Source organism: Argentina silus, assembly GCF_951799395.1.
Source record: "Argentina silus genome assembly, chromosome: 2".
Lineage (NCBI taxonomy): Eukaryota > Metazoa > Chordata > Actinopteri > Argentiniformes > Argentinidae > Argentina > Argentina silus.
In genome coordinates this window covers 11,186,433-11,201,468 of record NC_139656.1, presented here as the reverse complement: position 1 = coordinate 11,201,468, position 15,036 = coordinate 11,186,433, and the positions used below count along the sequence as shown (strand labels likewise).

The window sequence follows — 15,036 nt, the reverse complement described above, 5'->3', positions numbered from 1 at the left end:
CCACGTCCCAAGGTCATTCACCTCTCTCTCCCTACCAAACTTGAATACAGATGAACACTTCAACTTTAATCATAAAACAAAGTTCAACTTTTTTTCCATCTTGAATCACTCTGTTAGGTACTAAACTTCAAACATTGAACATGTTAAACACATTTCCACATTAATCATTCTGTTAGGTACATTTGAAACATTAAATGTATTAAAACATGTACTGTTGGTTATATTTGAATGGTTATATTTGCTGTTACTTTATTAGCTACATTGGAATAGCTATACTTTTATGTTATATCATTAGTTATTTACTTCAGAACATCATTACACCACACAGACCCGCCCGGAAACACATGTTTTTAATGGTTAAATTCGATCACATTTCAGAATATAATTACTCCACACAGGCCTGTCTGGAACTAGGTGGCTTGCAGGTCGAGGGAAGTCCATATCACTTGACAATGTGGCTGTATTTCTTTCTCTTTAGTAACCAGAATTGACCAAGAGTGACATTTTAAGTGAAACAATCGTAAAGAGCTGGCTAGGGTTAGGCATTAACTTTGAGTGGTTAGGGTAAGTGTAAGTGGTCAGGCAATTATTGCGGCATAATAATAACACTGAAAGCACATTTGTCAAAATTGCCCCAAAGTCGATTTGAACCCACAGCATTCGGGTTGCAAGTCTTGGTTATATGCCCTCCCCCACCCCCAACATACCACCTAGCAAAGAAATGTCCTTTTGTGGCCCTCTGCCAGTTGCTATTGCCTGATCAGTGCATGCACACACACTTAGTCGGCAGCCTTGTTCTGAGGCCTCAATAAAGGCAGAGGAGGTGAAAAATTAAAGGAACATGGATAGATATAAACAAAATAATTTATGCTAAAAAATATTTAGAGTTCAGGGGAACCATCACACATGCACAAACTTTGGTTTTATCTATCTACACACATAAACAGTGTCAATTAGGGAACTGCAGCTGCGTCCCAGACTGGATGGTGATGGCTTGGGATCAGAACTTAGCCGGTCTGCTGGAAGCAGCTGTGTGTCCTCTTGAGCAAAGCTATTACTTTGATACATTAGGTCAGGGGTTCTCAACCTTTTGCAAGCTGGGCCCCCCCAAAGCTGGTTCATTGCAGTTGGGGCCCCCCCTCCTCCCGGCGCCCCCCCCCCCCCTCTTCCCGGCGCCACCCCCACTGCACCACCTTGCATAGATAGATAGATAGATAGCCCTAGGCTAGGCTATTATTGTTAGGCCCACACTATTATTATTATTATTATTATTATTATTATTATTATTATCATCATCATCAGTAGCGATAGGTAGGCCTATTATCATTACTAGGCTATTGTTATAATTGGCAGTAGCACCAGACTTCTAATGTGAGCTTGCAGGCATTATTATTATTATTATTATTATTATTATGAGTAGTGGTAGGCCTATTATCATTACTAGGCTATTGCTGTATCATTATATGAGGTTACATGCTTTATTGTTGTTGTTATTATTATTATTATTATTATTATTATTATTATCATTATTATCATTACTAGGCTATTGCTATAATTGGGAATTGGCACCAGACCTCTGATATGAATTCATGCTTTATTTTTTTTAAGACTTAACAATTGTAGTCCTTTGTGAGTGAGTGGGTGAGTGTGTGTGTGTGTGTGTCTTAGTTGCGTGGGTCGTATAGTTGTGTTGCAACACGGTGAAAAAGTTGCTAGCTAGTTAGCTAAGTGCACGCCTAGCAGTTAAAAAAATACTGGCTAGGGCAGAGATGGGGATAATCTTTAAAAATACTGTTTGTGGGGTTAGTCTTTAAAAAGACTGTTTGGGTTTTGAAGTATAGGCCTAAGTAAATCGATATCGAGATTGATAACAGATAGACTAGCGAGAGCTGGCACAAGCGAACTTGGCAAGAGACTAGACTAGAGTGAATGGAGCTACGACGCGTGTGCGGACGCTTATATAGTAGCACTTACGTGACGTCGCGTCACAGGCTCAAAATACTACCCCCTGTATTGGTAGATTTGAAATGAAACTGTGTGGTTGATTTGTTTGTGTGTTATAATAGTCCAACCACTTGCATTTCGACATGGGCCGAATCTGTTGCATCTCCTTTGAAGGTCTACTAATAGCCAGTGAGTCCGTGATTTTTCGTGTTTTTTTCCCCCTCCCATCCTGTAGCCTACTCGCGCACCCCCGGGAGATTGTCCGCGCCCCACCAGGGGGGCACGCCCCACCGGTTGAGAACCACTGCATTAGGTGATGCACATACAAGTTAGGCTGAACGTTAAAGAGAGAGGTCAACAGGTTCAACATAGGAACAGGAAAATAACAGCATGCATCTAATCGCCTCAAAATATATCTAATATCACATGATCATTAGATAGATGAAGGCATCTCTGGGGCCTCAGTACACCAATAGTTGTCAATCTTTCAGCCATCGCTAAAATAAAGTAATTATTTTATTCCTGTGTTTGCTCTACATGGCAAAACAAACTAATAATGACCAGTCACACACAATTCAGCATCGTTATGAAATTGAGGATCCTCAAAATAGATGGTGAACAGAACAATCAACTCAATAATGATAACAACTATAGATCAATGCTCCAAACAATGATGTTATACAGTTTCACTGTCACGTTGACTGAGGACTATTGTGAATTTACCAAGGGCTCTTTGTTTCTCATCTAGGGTTGGTATAAACATTTACCAAAAAAGCTCACAAAATAGGAATCCAAGGAGATCATATTAAGTAACTATTGACGACTGCAGGTCAATAGTAGAGTCAAAGGTAATCGTTTCTTAAGAGCTGAGAAATAGAATCTGACACTCTTTCAGTACACTGTCTAGTTCATTTTGGGACATTCCTCTGAGAGACCCTTTTTGTCTCAGTCTGGAGTCCAAAGCGTTTAAGGGAAACACCATGAGAAGGCCTCAGATACAAAGTCTCCTTTGAGAGGATTAAAAAACAAAAAAAAAATATATATATATATATATATATATATATATACTTTCTATCAACAATTTTTGAATTTCGATACACCCTCTCAGTCCATTTATAATGAATGTGGGTCTACATAAACCCGAAGAGTCTATGCCCTTCAAACCTTATCATCTCTCTGCTATTGGGAGCCAAACAATGACATTAAACACTGCCTGTGATGGCTAGAAAAGCCACTGAGGGGAAACCGACTCCGAAGAGACAAAACTTGTCAGTAAATAACTTCAGAATTCAGCCGTTGTCAGGCTTCAGAGTCTGGCCGCTGTCCATTTGACTGACATTTACATTAGAATTAGCTTCACAGACGCCAGGAGGGAGACTCTCGAAAAACCTCACACTTCCCTTCCTTCAGAAAGTGATCAATTCCACTCGAGTCAATACACTTCTCTTCACGCCAGTCATATACGGCAGAGCGCGGACAGTAACCCGATAACATCAACATGCATCCCGTGTTATCTAATCCGTGCTGTGGTGGTGGCATATGCAATTTCCATTATTCTGCATCTCAAGCACAGCAAACATGCCATTTCTGTCAAGGTGCCTCAAAAATCTCATCAGAGAGCAGATACAGCAACCTTCCCTATCAGACAGTGGTTATTGTTTAGCTCCATTATTCAACCGCTCTATAGATGGCTTCCTGTGTCTTGAGGAGACACTGGTATGTTTATCACCTAAGTGTGAGAGTGTGTGCATGTGTGAGCAGCATACATGCTGCCATTTTGTCCTCTCTTCAAATTGTTTTTCATCAAGCCTCATCGACTGGCTCCTTCCTGTTGTCAGTCCTGCAGATACCTGCTGTTATTCAGGATATGCAGAATCTTCCACTCAGCTCTCTCTCTCCCTCCTCCCTCCCCCCCTCTCCCTCCCTCCCTCTTCTTGTGAAGCAGCCAGGCAGGCAGGAGGTTGCTAATCTTCCCCACTGTTCTGTAACTGGGCTACATTAGCTCACCGCCATATTTGAGATAGTTGGGAGGAAAAAGTTTCATCCGCACCAGGCTTGAGTTTTCACATTGGAGCTGCTGCTGTTGCTGATGATGATCCCAATAGAATTGGCGAGGGTGGGGGAGGCAAATGGTGGAGGGAGGAGAGGGAACCATGAGGGAGGAAAGGGATTATTTCACCTAATCCAAATGAAAGCTACTACTTCACATGAGGAAATCACTCATCACTTGAATGAGTCTTGAAACAATTCAAATTTAAATTGCTTCCTTTTGCCCCGAACACACCTGTAAGCTCTGGGGGTTGCGAGTGTATGGATGGAGGTCAAGGAGAACGAATCTCAAGGAGGGTGCGTCGTGGTACAATCCAGGATGGGACTCACAGTACCCACCCCCCACCCCCACTCACACACACACACCCACCCACACACCATTCCCTCTATTTGCATTGACTATTCCAGAGCGGCTTCAGGTCATTTAATTAAAATCAGCCAAGCTGTGACAGCCAAGAGAGGCAGAAGAGGCCTGTTGCCTCGGCTAGAGTAAAGTGTCTCGCTGGGATACCTTTCCACGGTAGACAAGGGGTGCTCTGGTGGTCCACTTAACTGTCCTAGCTTAGCCGCATGGCCTTTAGCTCATAGCAGCTTAATTACTATCCCCATTAAAACATCTTTATCTTTAAATCCCATGGAAGGGCCCAGCTCAAAGACCTGGTCGTTTGTAAACAATGTGTTTCTGTTTACTGTATCTATTAACAATCCCCTCTGTCTTTTAGTATCAGCAGTTGATAGAGCAAAAAGGGAGGGGACCCTTCATTTTGGCATTGCAACTGGCATTGCCTCTGAAGTCTCTATATTCAGCGTCTGACCCTGGAGTGGGAAAACAATGACATCTTATGATTTGGCATCCTTCCCCACAAAGGGGGCTTGACAGCCTAAGTGGCAGCCTTGTTTTCACACGATACGTTGTTTGACATTCTGTGCATTTCAAATTACAAAAACTGCGATCACAAGAATGCCATGGAAATCTGGGAACATGTTTTAGACCCTGGTCTATAGATTCTGGTCTGTGTTTCCCTTTCAAAATAATATGTTAAATTGTTTAAAAGGATGACAACCTATACAACTATAGGGGAAACAATGAGATGGGGAGAGAAATGGGGGTGGGAGAGGAGGCGGTGGGAAAGGAGGTATAGAGATGAAAAACAGAAGCAAGAGATGTGAGAGAATGCGAGAAAAGGAAAGCAGGGAGAAGAGGACTGAAGGGGAGGAGAGTATTAGGGTGTAGGCCTAAGTGTGTGCAAGGGAGAGGGAAAGGGAGGGAGGGTGAATGAGAGAGAGAACGAGGGGAGAGAGAGAGATGTCAGAACACGCCCAGTGTATTTATCCCCTGTGCTGAATGTCAGCCTCTTATCCTGCTAACGATGTTATGCAACTCAGCCTTTTTTTTTTTTTTTGCAAATGTCATAGGATTGTATAATGCTTATCCAAAATGGAAACAGACAAATATTCTAGGCACGGAAGGATTAGGGTCTCCTCTCAACCATCGGGGTAGAAACAAATATCCTGTTTCCGATTAGGAAAATCCATCAACAACTAGATAACATAACAACTGATACAATGTAAACCCAGTGTAAATCCATTTGTTCATCAAAAAGACTGTAAATATGTGTAGGTGTTAACAGAAAACTTGCCATTAGCTATGACCCATGGGTCTTTTTGGATGCCGAGTTCAACAGCTTGAGTGCTGGCTATAAAAATATGGGATCCAGCAGGCCTTAATTAATCAAGAACTGAACAATGTCCCATCAAAACAGATATTCAACAGGCGCTGGTGATGTCAGCCCTCCACATTATGCGAACGTGGTGGCTATAAGCGTCACTGAGCCTCATATATATTAAACCTCTCATCATTCTGCAAATGAAAAGCATGCAATAAAACCCATCATTACAATCAAAACACCCCCCTACAAAGAAAAGAGGAGCAGGTGGCACACTACGAATTGGGAAAAAAGTACGAAACCCAGTTTCATGAAGCATTAATCAAGGGCCCAAGCACGGCAGGAAATTAAATAAGGAGACAAAGAAATGGGAGCCCTTTTGACCCCAGGATATTGAGAGACGGTGCACTTGGGCATCAGCGTTTCATCAATTCATCATTGACATAAAGGTAATAAAGCTTCTGAGGGGCTGGCTAATGCTAACGATCACCGACAACTCTCCTGTCTCCCAACAAGATGAAAAGGTAGAACCTTACGAGGTGGGATTATAAAAGGTGAGACTGTGGCACTAATGAGTAATTAGGCTGTTCTGTGGAGGGACAGGCCGAGAGTCAAAAGGCCAGTAGTAATTTGAGGAGCCAGACACGGAGATGACACTAATTGCGTCCGTCAGAACACCATTGATTCTCATTTGAAATAAAACTTGCTACCACAAGCGGCAGGGAGCTCTTGGCGGGCGTGTGTTGACAGGTACTGTCGGCCGCAGCAAGGAGGATGATACCCACAATGCTCTTCAGCCTGAACCCTCTAAATTGGCTGCCCTGTCATGCTATGAGCGCTCATCCACTGGTTGTTGAGATGAGCTGCTGAGCTACACTATCTCTTGCAAAAACTGAGGCGTAATTAACACCTGCTCCCAAAACGCTTTACTGTAGCTTTACCCTCATCATTGTGATTCGAAACTGACTTTACAGCTATGAATGGCGTATCCATTTCAACTGTAATGGCTATTAGCAACACAGACAGACAGACAGACAATAACTGTTATTTGCATGATCAATGCGCGATTACATGAATTAAGTGAAAAGTGAAAAAGAAGAACGTGTAGTGCGCAGCCAGTCTGTGAGGAACAGACATGTAGACTACCCTTCATCACACCTGGGTATTACATTGGCATGTTGCAACAAATCAGAGACTATACTGTTGCTGAGGCACACCGGGTCGAATAAGACAATACTTGGGACATGTTGATGAACTGCAATCATTCATTGGTCTCTTATATATCTGGGGGGCACATGATGCAAGGTCCATGGACTTGTCCATGACAAGCTTTTGGAGATCTGACAATGGGAGCATGCCTGTCTTTCCTGAGACTGTCACAGAACCACTTCAGTAAAATGATGCGCTTCGACGGACATGAGACCCATGCACAAGGAGATGGACAAATTCACCCTGATTACAGACATTTGGAACACTTTTGTGCGTAATTCGATTGCTTGTTATAAGCCAGGAGACAACATCACTGTTGATAAGCAATTGTTTCCAACAAAAGGTTGGTGCTCCTTTACGCAGTTCATGGCTAACAAACCTGACAAGTTTGGCATCAGGTTTTGCTTATCTGCCGACGTGGACACCAAATACATGCTGAATGGATTTTCAGACCTGGGGGAGGATGCATCTTGGCCAGTGGGTGAGTGTCTGAGAATGTGGTGATGATTTATACAAAAATAAATGTTATATTCAATATGTAAGTTCTTTAAAATATAAAATGTGGTATTCTAATGATTTTAAGTCCTGACTAAACACAAACTGTGCATTATGTTTTGCATGGTATTGATCTAATTCAATGATTATACTCTTACACTAACATCAACAAACAGACTCTGGGTACTTTGGTTAGTAATGACAGTTAGTATGTTACAGCTCTCTTATCTCTAGTTTTGAGGTTAAAACCGATGGAGGCAATGCTTATCATTTGGGTCACATGTGGTTCGTACCAACAATGACATCAGTGCTCCTGAGACCCTTGAGGCATCACAAATTGTCAGGTTTGCCTCATTGGACCCTTCCTGCCAAGGCATGCAGGAAAAAGGAATTAAAAGCGGCTATTGACCAAATTGACTCTGCTGGCTGAAGGAAGGCTGAGCTGAATGTGTGGTGTACTTAGTGCGGGGGCATGCTGCCAATTTCTGCACTTTAGAACAGAACGCTCAAGCTAGTTCCAAAGACACAGCAAGGGTCCTCCTGAAGCTTCATTTATTCTCAGCAGGAAACTGAGCTGAAATGAGTTCCGCTGGGGACATAAATAGACAATATGAATCAATATGAGCCGACAACAAGTACTTCACCGAGAGGTCAGATTTAAAAAAAAAAGTTCCGTAACACTACGAGTGTCAGGCCTTCCGCACTAACCAATGCCACCAGAGAATGTATTTTACCATCAGTTTTAGTTAATGTAACAGTGTAATCATTCAATTAGATAAATGCCATGCAAACATTTTGCTGTAGTTCTGAGTCTTGATAGCTATGATATAGAGAACAAACGACATACTTGAATCCATGTATTGAATTCATGAATGACAAGCTTCGACAATTTACATGAGTTTCAAACACAGTTGAATTCATTTAGGGGAGAAGAGTCTCCTCTAAATTAACCTATGGAAAACCTCCACTCTTAAGGATGCCTCATAATAAAGCTTCCAGATGTTATATTTGTGGTCTGAGGGAAGACACTGTACTGTACATTATGTTCTACTGGTGCCATACATACTGACTATAACAGAAGGATACAGAGGCTCAGATGGTGAAACATATTCTCCAGGCTATACTGTAATTTTTATCAATTCTCCCATTTTCTATTGAGGATCTGCGCCACAGAAACCTCTGTGGACACATTTTCCATTAGGTATTCAAAACATAACTCTCTCAGGGAAATCATTTTCAGGATTACACAACAAAAATGTTTACAGACATATGCAGAATCCATATACAGCATCACTACAATTATCTCAGGTTGATCAATGAATCTCTTAATCTTGTTGTACAGATATAGTGTATCACCCTAAAGTAAGAATCATCAAAACCCATATAGTTTGAGCTACAAACACCCATATCCTGGATGGAAACAATGGAAAACCTCTACCAGCAACTAGAAAAGGTAGTTTCAGTGGAATTGCTTAGCTGGCTAAAAGTATTCTAAATATTGGTGGTGGAGGAAGTACCAATATGGGTGAAAGGTGGCGCTGTTTCTCCTTTTGCAGCTGCTGAACAGCATATGTTAACATGATATATGTAATATAATATACAGTGCCTATAGAAAGTCATCATACCCTGTTAAATCTTTACCTTTTGTCACATTACACCCTGGAAATTAAAATAAATCAAATCTAACTTTTTTGAGCTGTATGTACACATTATAACCCTCATCATCAAAGTGAAAATCTTTTTTTTTTTTTTTTTAAATCTGGACAATTATTAAAAATTAATTAGTGAAATACCTGGTTTGGTTAAGTGATCAGCCCCTTAGAGTATACCATTATAAACTTGCTCAGGTGCAACCAATCAACTTCCAGATCAAACACCAGGCTATTTGCCCCCCACCTGACATCAATTGTAGTGGTTTTGATTGGTTACTTCAGAATAAAACCAGCTGTTTCTTGAGGATTCCACTACTAGAAGTGCATGGTTCTGCAAATTTCGAAGGCTTTAGCTATCCCTCTGAGTACCGTTCAGAGCATCATTAAGAAGTGGAAGGCATATGGCACCACCAACACCTTGCCTAGATCAGGCCGTCCGTCCAAACTGGATGACGAGCCAGGAGGACATTGATTAGAGAAGCTACCAAGAGGCCAAAGGCAACTTTGAAGGACTTACAAGTCTTCATGGCTGGGACTGGTCTGTCTGTGCATGTGACAACAATCTCACAAGCTTTACACAAAGCTGGCCTGTATGGCAGGGTAGCAAGAAAGAAGCCTTTTCTGAAAAGTGCCACACTCAGTCTCGTTTGTGCTATGCAAAAACACACCTGGAAGATTCTGTTGCCATGTGGAAAAAGGTTTTATGGTCAGACGAGGCTAAGACTGAACTTTTTGGACTGAACTCCAAGCACTATGTTTGGCGAAAACCAAACACAGCACACCACCCAAAACACACCATACCTACTATGAAGCATGGTGGTGGCAACATTATGTTGTGGGGATGTTTCTCTTCAGCGGGGACTGGGCAATTGGTCAGGATTGAAGGGAAAATGGATGCTGCCAAGTACACCCAAATTCTTGAGGACAAGCTGCGTCCCTCTGCTAGACAGCTGAAGATGGGCAGGTCATTCACCTTCCAACACGACAACGATCCGAAACATACCGCCAAAAGAACAACGCAGTGGCTTAAGGATAGAAAGGTGAAAGTCCTTTAGTGGCAAAGTCAGAGCCCTGACTTAAATCCGATAGAAAATCTGTGGATGGACTTGAAGAGAGCCGTCCATCGCCGCTCACCACGGAATTTGACTTAACTCGAACAATTCTGCAAGGAAGAATGGGCAAATATTCTCCAATCTAGGTGTGCAAAGCTAGTAGAGACATATCCAAACAGATTGATGGCTGTAATTGCAGCAAAAGGTGGCACTACAAAGTATTAAATCAGAGGACTGATGACTTTTCCAACCCTGTTATTCTTGTTTTTCATTTTTATAAATTTTCAGAACTGTCGCCTTTTTTAAAATTAGTTTGATGTTGTATGGCTAAATTTGTACATAAAGCTGGAAAAAGTGTTTTTTAAAATGGGTTTTGATTTCAGGCTGTACGACAAATATAGTAACTATTTCAAAGGGGTATGATGACTTTCTATACGCACTGTAAGTGTGGGCTTGCAAAGTCTAATGTTGGTAGTGGAAAAGGTTTAAAGATGTTTTGATAGATAGTATTTGCTGGGTAATTAAAAGAAAGTGACATTGTCTTATTATGGTAGTGGAAAAGTTAACCATGAATGGATGGATAGATGGTTGGATGTTTGAATGGATAGATGAAAGAGATAATGGATAGATGAGAGAGGGGAGGTATAGATAGATCAATACAATTAAGAGGTTAATCAGTATGGGTTATACTGAGTGAAGCAGTAGTGACTGGTAAAAGTAAAAAAATATGATGGCTAGATACTTGAAAGCTTAGTTAGATATAAGGTTGGAAGGATCGAATGTTAGAAGGTTAGACAGATAGTACTTTAGAAGGTCATAGATAAATAGATAGATAGATAGATAGATAGATAGATAGATAGATAGATAGATAGATAGATAGATAGATACAGTGCCCTGCATAAGTAATGGGACAGTGAAGCATGTTTTTCTTCTTTTGGCTATACACTCCAAAAGTTTGAATTTTAAATAAAACAAATGCTTGCCTCCCTATTGCAGGGTACCCAAAAGTAATGGGACAGATTCATCAAATGTCCAAATTAAGCACTCATGTTTAGTATTTGGTCGACAATCCTATGCATGCAATGACTGCCTGAAGTCTGCGACCCTCTAGGCTTTGCATTTGCCTTTGGAGTCTGCTATTGGTGTCTGTCAATATGAAGACCAAAGAGACGTCAATGAAAGTCAAGGAAGCCATTATGAGGCTGAAACATCTATCAGAAACATAGTCAAAACGTTAGACGTACCAAAATCAACAGTATAAGATCAACAAAAAAGAAAGAAAGCAGTGGTGTGGTCAGCAATCACCAACGGGTTGGTAGGCCAAGGAAGACTTCTACAGTTGATGACCGAAGAATGCTCACCATAATTAAGAAAAACCCCAAAACAACTGTCTCACAGATCAAGAACACTCTCCAAGAGGTAGGCGAGAATGTGTCAGAGACTACCATCTGCAGAATACATCATCAGCTGAACTACAGAGGCTTCACTGCAAGGTGCAAACCACTAGTTATCCTCAAAAAGTATGGTCAGGTTACAGTTTGTGAAAATGTACCTAAAAAGCCTGCATGTACCACAGTGATTGCAAGAGAAAAAAAGATCTGCCCAAGATTTACAGTATACCATCTCATCTGTGAAACATGGTGGAGGGGGTGCTATGATTTGGGTATGTATAGCTGCCACAAGAACTGGCTAACTTGTCTTAATGTATGATGTTACTGCTGACAGGAGCAGCAGAATGTATTCTTAAGTGTATAGAAACATCTTGTCTGCTCGAGTACAAGCAAATGCCTCCAAATTCATTGGATGGATACTGCCATAGCAACTACGAGTTTTTCAGGGCCAAAAAGCGGAAACTTCTTGACTGGCTAAGTCAATCTTCAGATTTAAATCCAATTGAACATGCATTTCATTTCCTCATGATAGGATTTTAGGCAAAAAGACCTCAAAACAAACAACAACTGAAGATTGCTGCAGTACAGGCCTGGCAGAGCATCACCAGAGAATATACCCAGTGTCTGGTTGGGGTTATCGACCAAAAACTAAACATGAGTACTTTATTTGGACATTATATTTTTTTATATAATAAGAATTCATTTTGGTTCTCTGAAGTAGGGGGAGTATGTTTCAAAAATGTTGTACTTCCAATCTGAAAAAACACCATTGAATTCAAGCTGAGAATCTCTACTTTGACCCCATAGCAATTGTTTAATTTCAAATCCAAACTGTTGGAGTATAGAACTAAAAGAAGACAAAATGCTTCCTCTTTCCAATACTTATGGAGGGCACTGTAGCTCTATGAAGATAATCTCCCATAGAAAACAATCAGGAGCAATGTCTCAAACTGGCCAGGGGTGTGACTTGTGTGGCACCAATGTGACACTACAAATCAAAGACAGAGGGAAAGGATAATGACCTCAGTCTTTTACAAATGTTGGCACTCCACAGGGATGCGTCCTCAGCCCCATCCTCTACACCCTGCTCACCCACGACTGTGTCGCCTCCCACAAGGACAATATCATCCTAAAGTTTGCGGACGACACCGCAGGATGCATCACTGGCGGGGACGAAGCGGCTTACAGGAGGGAGGTGGCCAGTCTGGTAGCATGGTGTAAGGACAACAACCTCACCCTCAATACGGACAAGACAAAGGAGATGATAGTGGACATGAGGAAGAAGAGGGGACCTCATCGGCCACTGTACATCCGGGAACTCGAAGTAGAATGGGTGAGCAGCTTCAAATACCTGGGCATCCACATCAGCGAGAACCTCACCTGGACACTTAACACCACACAGCTGGTTAAGAAGGCCCAACAGCGGCTGTACTTTCTGAGGAGGCTGAGGAAGTTTGGCATGTCGCCCAAGATCCTCAGCAACTTCTACAGCTGCATTGTTGAGAGCATCCTAACCAGCTGTTTCACTGTGTGGTACGGCAGCACTACTGCTATGGACCGCAGACGCCTGCAGAGAGTGGTGAAGACCGCTGAGAAAATCACCAGGACTCCACTGCCCTCTCTGCAGAGCATCTACCACCGCAGAGTCCACAGGAGAGCCGCCTCCATCCTCAAGGACCCCACCCACCCCCAGCATGGACTGTTCACACTTCTACCCTCAGGCCGGAGGTACAGAAGTGTTAAATGCAGGACCACCAGACTAAAGAACTCCTTCTTTCCCCATCAGGCTCCTAAACAACGCATAGGAGATTATAATCATGAACTACCTCATATAACTGTACTATCTCATATAACTGAACCCGACTGTCAAATTTTCAGTTTGCACATGCATAATTGCACTGTTTACATTTGCACTGTTTTATTATTATTATTGTTGCTTTTTTATTATCCATGCTGCCTTAAATGTTGTTATCTTGTAAATTTTGTTTAGTATACATTGTATATTTTTTAGTATTGTACATTTTACATTGGCTGGCATTCTGCGGACAGCAAAGCAAGAATTTCATTGTACAGGGAAACATGTTTTCTACTGTGCATATGATAATAAACACTTTGAATCTTGAATCTGAATCTTGTGTCTCATGCTTTTAGAAGTGCCAATGGATTTGAAACCCTAGTACAGCCAACCTGGGGACCTAAATTGTTCATGTAAGTGATTACACTGCTATATCTCCCTTCTACTACACATGGGACCCCCCTAACCCAGCACTAACCCCAGCACCATACAAACAAACAAATAAATGAACACACACACACACACACACACACACACAGAGAGTATCGCTCTCTCACTCTCTCTCCCCCCACCGACCCTGAGTTGAAGAGGTTAGGGCAGACTAATGTTTACGATCTGTAATAATAACGCTGGGAACTGCCACTATAATCACCCTTGAACTGGTTTAGCCTGGGCGTTATTGCAGTTATTACAGAGGTAATTCAAGCCACCACTGAGAATCTTTAGATTTCATTTAAACCTTTTGGGATGATGCTGGGCGCTGACAATGCCATCCATCTTTCTAAACAGTCCTAATCTGAACGGAGGATCCCAGCCTCCGATTGTGCCGGTGATGGATAGCTCTCCGTTTTTTCTTCTCTCTCTTTCTCCCTGCCTTTTTTTGCTTCGCATCTTGTCTGAGGACATTCCATTATCACACAGTGAAAATCCCTTACAGCTGAGATGAGGCCCTGGGGGTAGTGGCAGTCCAGAAACATAGACAGGGGTCCATAACACTGCAGACCCTCTCAGAGACACCTAGGGTAGGTCTCAATCTGAAGTGTCTATCTCTCTTTGTCTCTTTTCCTTAGTTCCTGCGCTCATTTATACCATGACAGTGGAATCTGCATTGACCTGTCAAATTATTTTTAAGATGAGTGCAAGGAGGGAGCAGTGGTATGTGAGATGGCAGCCAGGCAGACTGACCCCTCTGAAAGAAGACACTTGGTGCTTATGCGAGAGTCCTCTCATGTTCATTATATGGACACCTTCATTGTTATATCTAATAAAATCCTGTCAAAAATGTTTATCTTTTCATATGATATATAAAAAAGACAAAGATTCTTTGCCCACAGTAAAGCTACGTGCATCTCTTCACAGGTCATAACTCATTCGAAGATATCTTGCATTCTAAGCCAAGCAAGGGCTGAGAAGGGGTCAAAAAGCATGAGCGGGAGGGATAAAGAGAACAGAGAGAGAGAGAGAGACCGAAGTCTGACAGGATACGAGCTGCAAACCAGCCACCCAGAAGGCGGAATTGCAGTCAGCTTATGAGTCAAACTCGACGCATTCCAGCGTCTCCTCAACTCCTCATTCTCCCTTCAACAAGACTTTGTCTTGTTGAAGCCCCCGAAGTATGGGGGCTGAACAAGAAAAGGGGAAAACAAGCTTAACTGCTAAGAATTCAAAGTAGACAAATCCAGTTTGGATTTAAAGGAAAGCCACCATTTTTCTACTACACTAGCATAGAATGCTAAATTAACACAAATGAATTCACACCATGAAGGTAAACAGGAGTTGCTC

The 15,036-nt window shown here is 42.0% G+C and overlaps 1 protein-coding gene across 1 annotated transcript in view; it reads right to left on the bottom strand.

The window, feature by feature from the left end:
* cadm1a (cell adhesion molecule 1a) overlaps positions 1-15,036 on the bottom strand; it is a 274,145-nt gene that overhangs the window by 184,067 nt on the left and 75,042 nt on the right. The window lies entirely within an intron of this gene.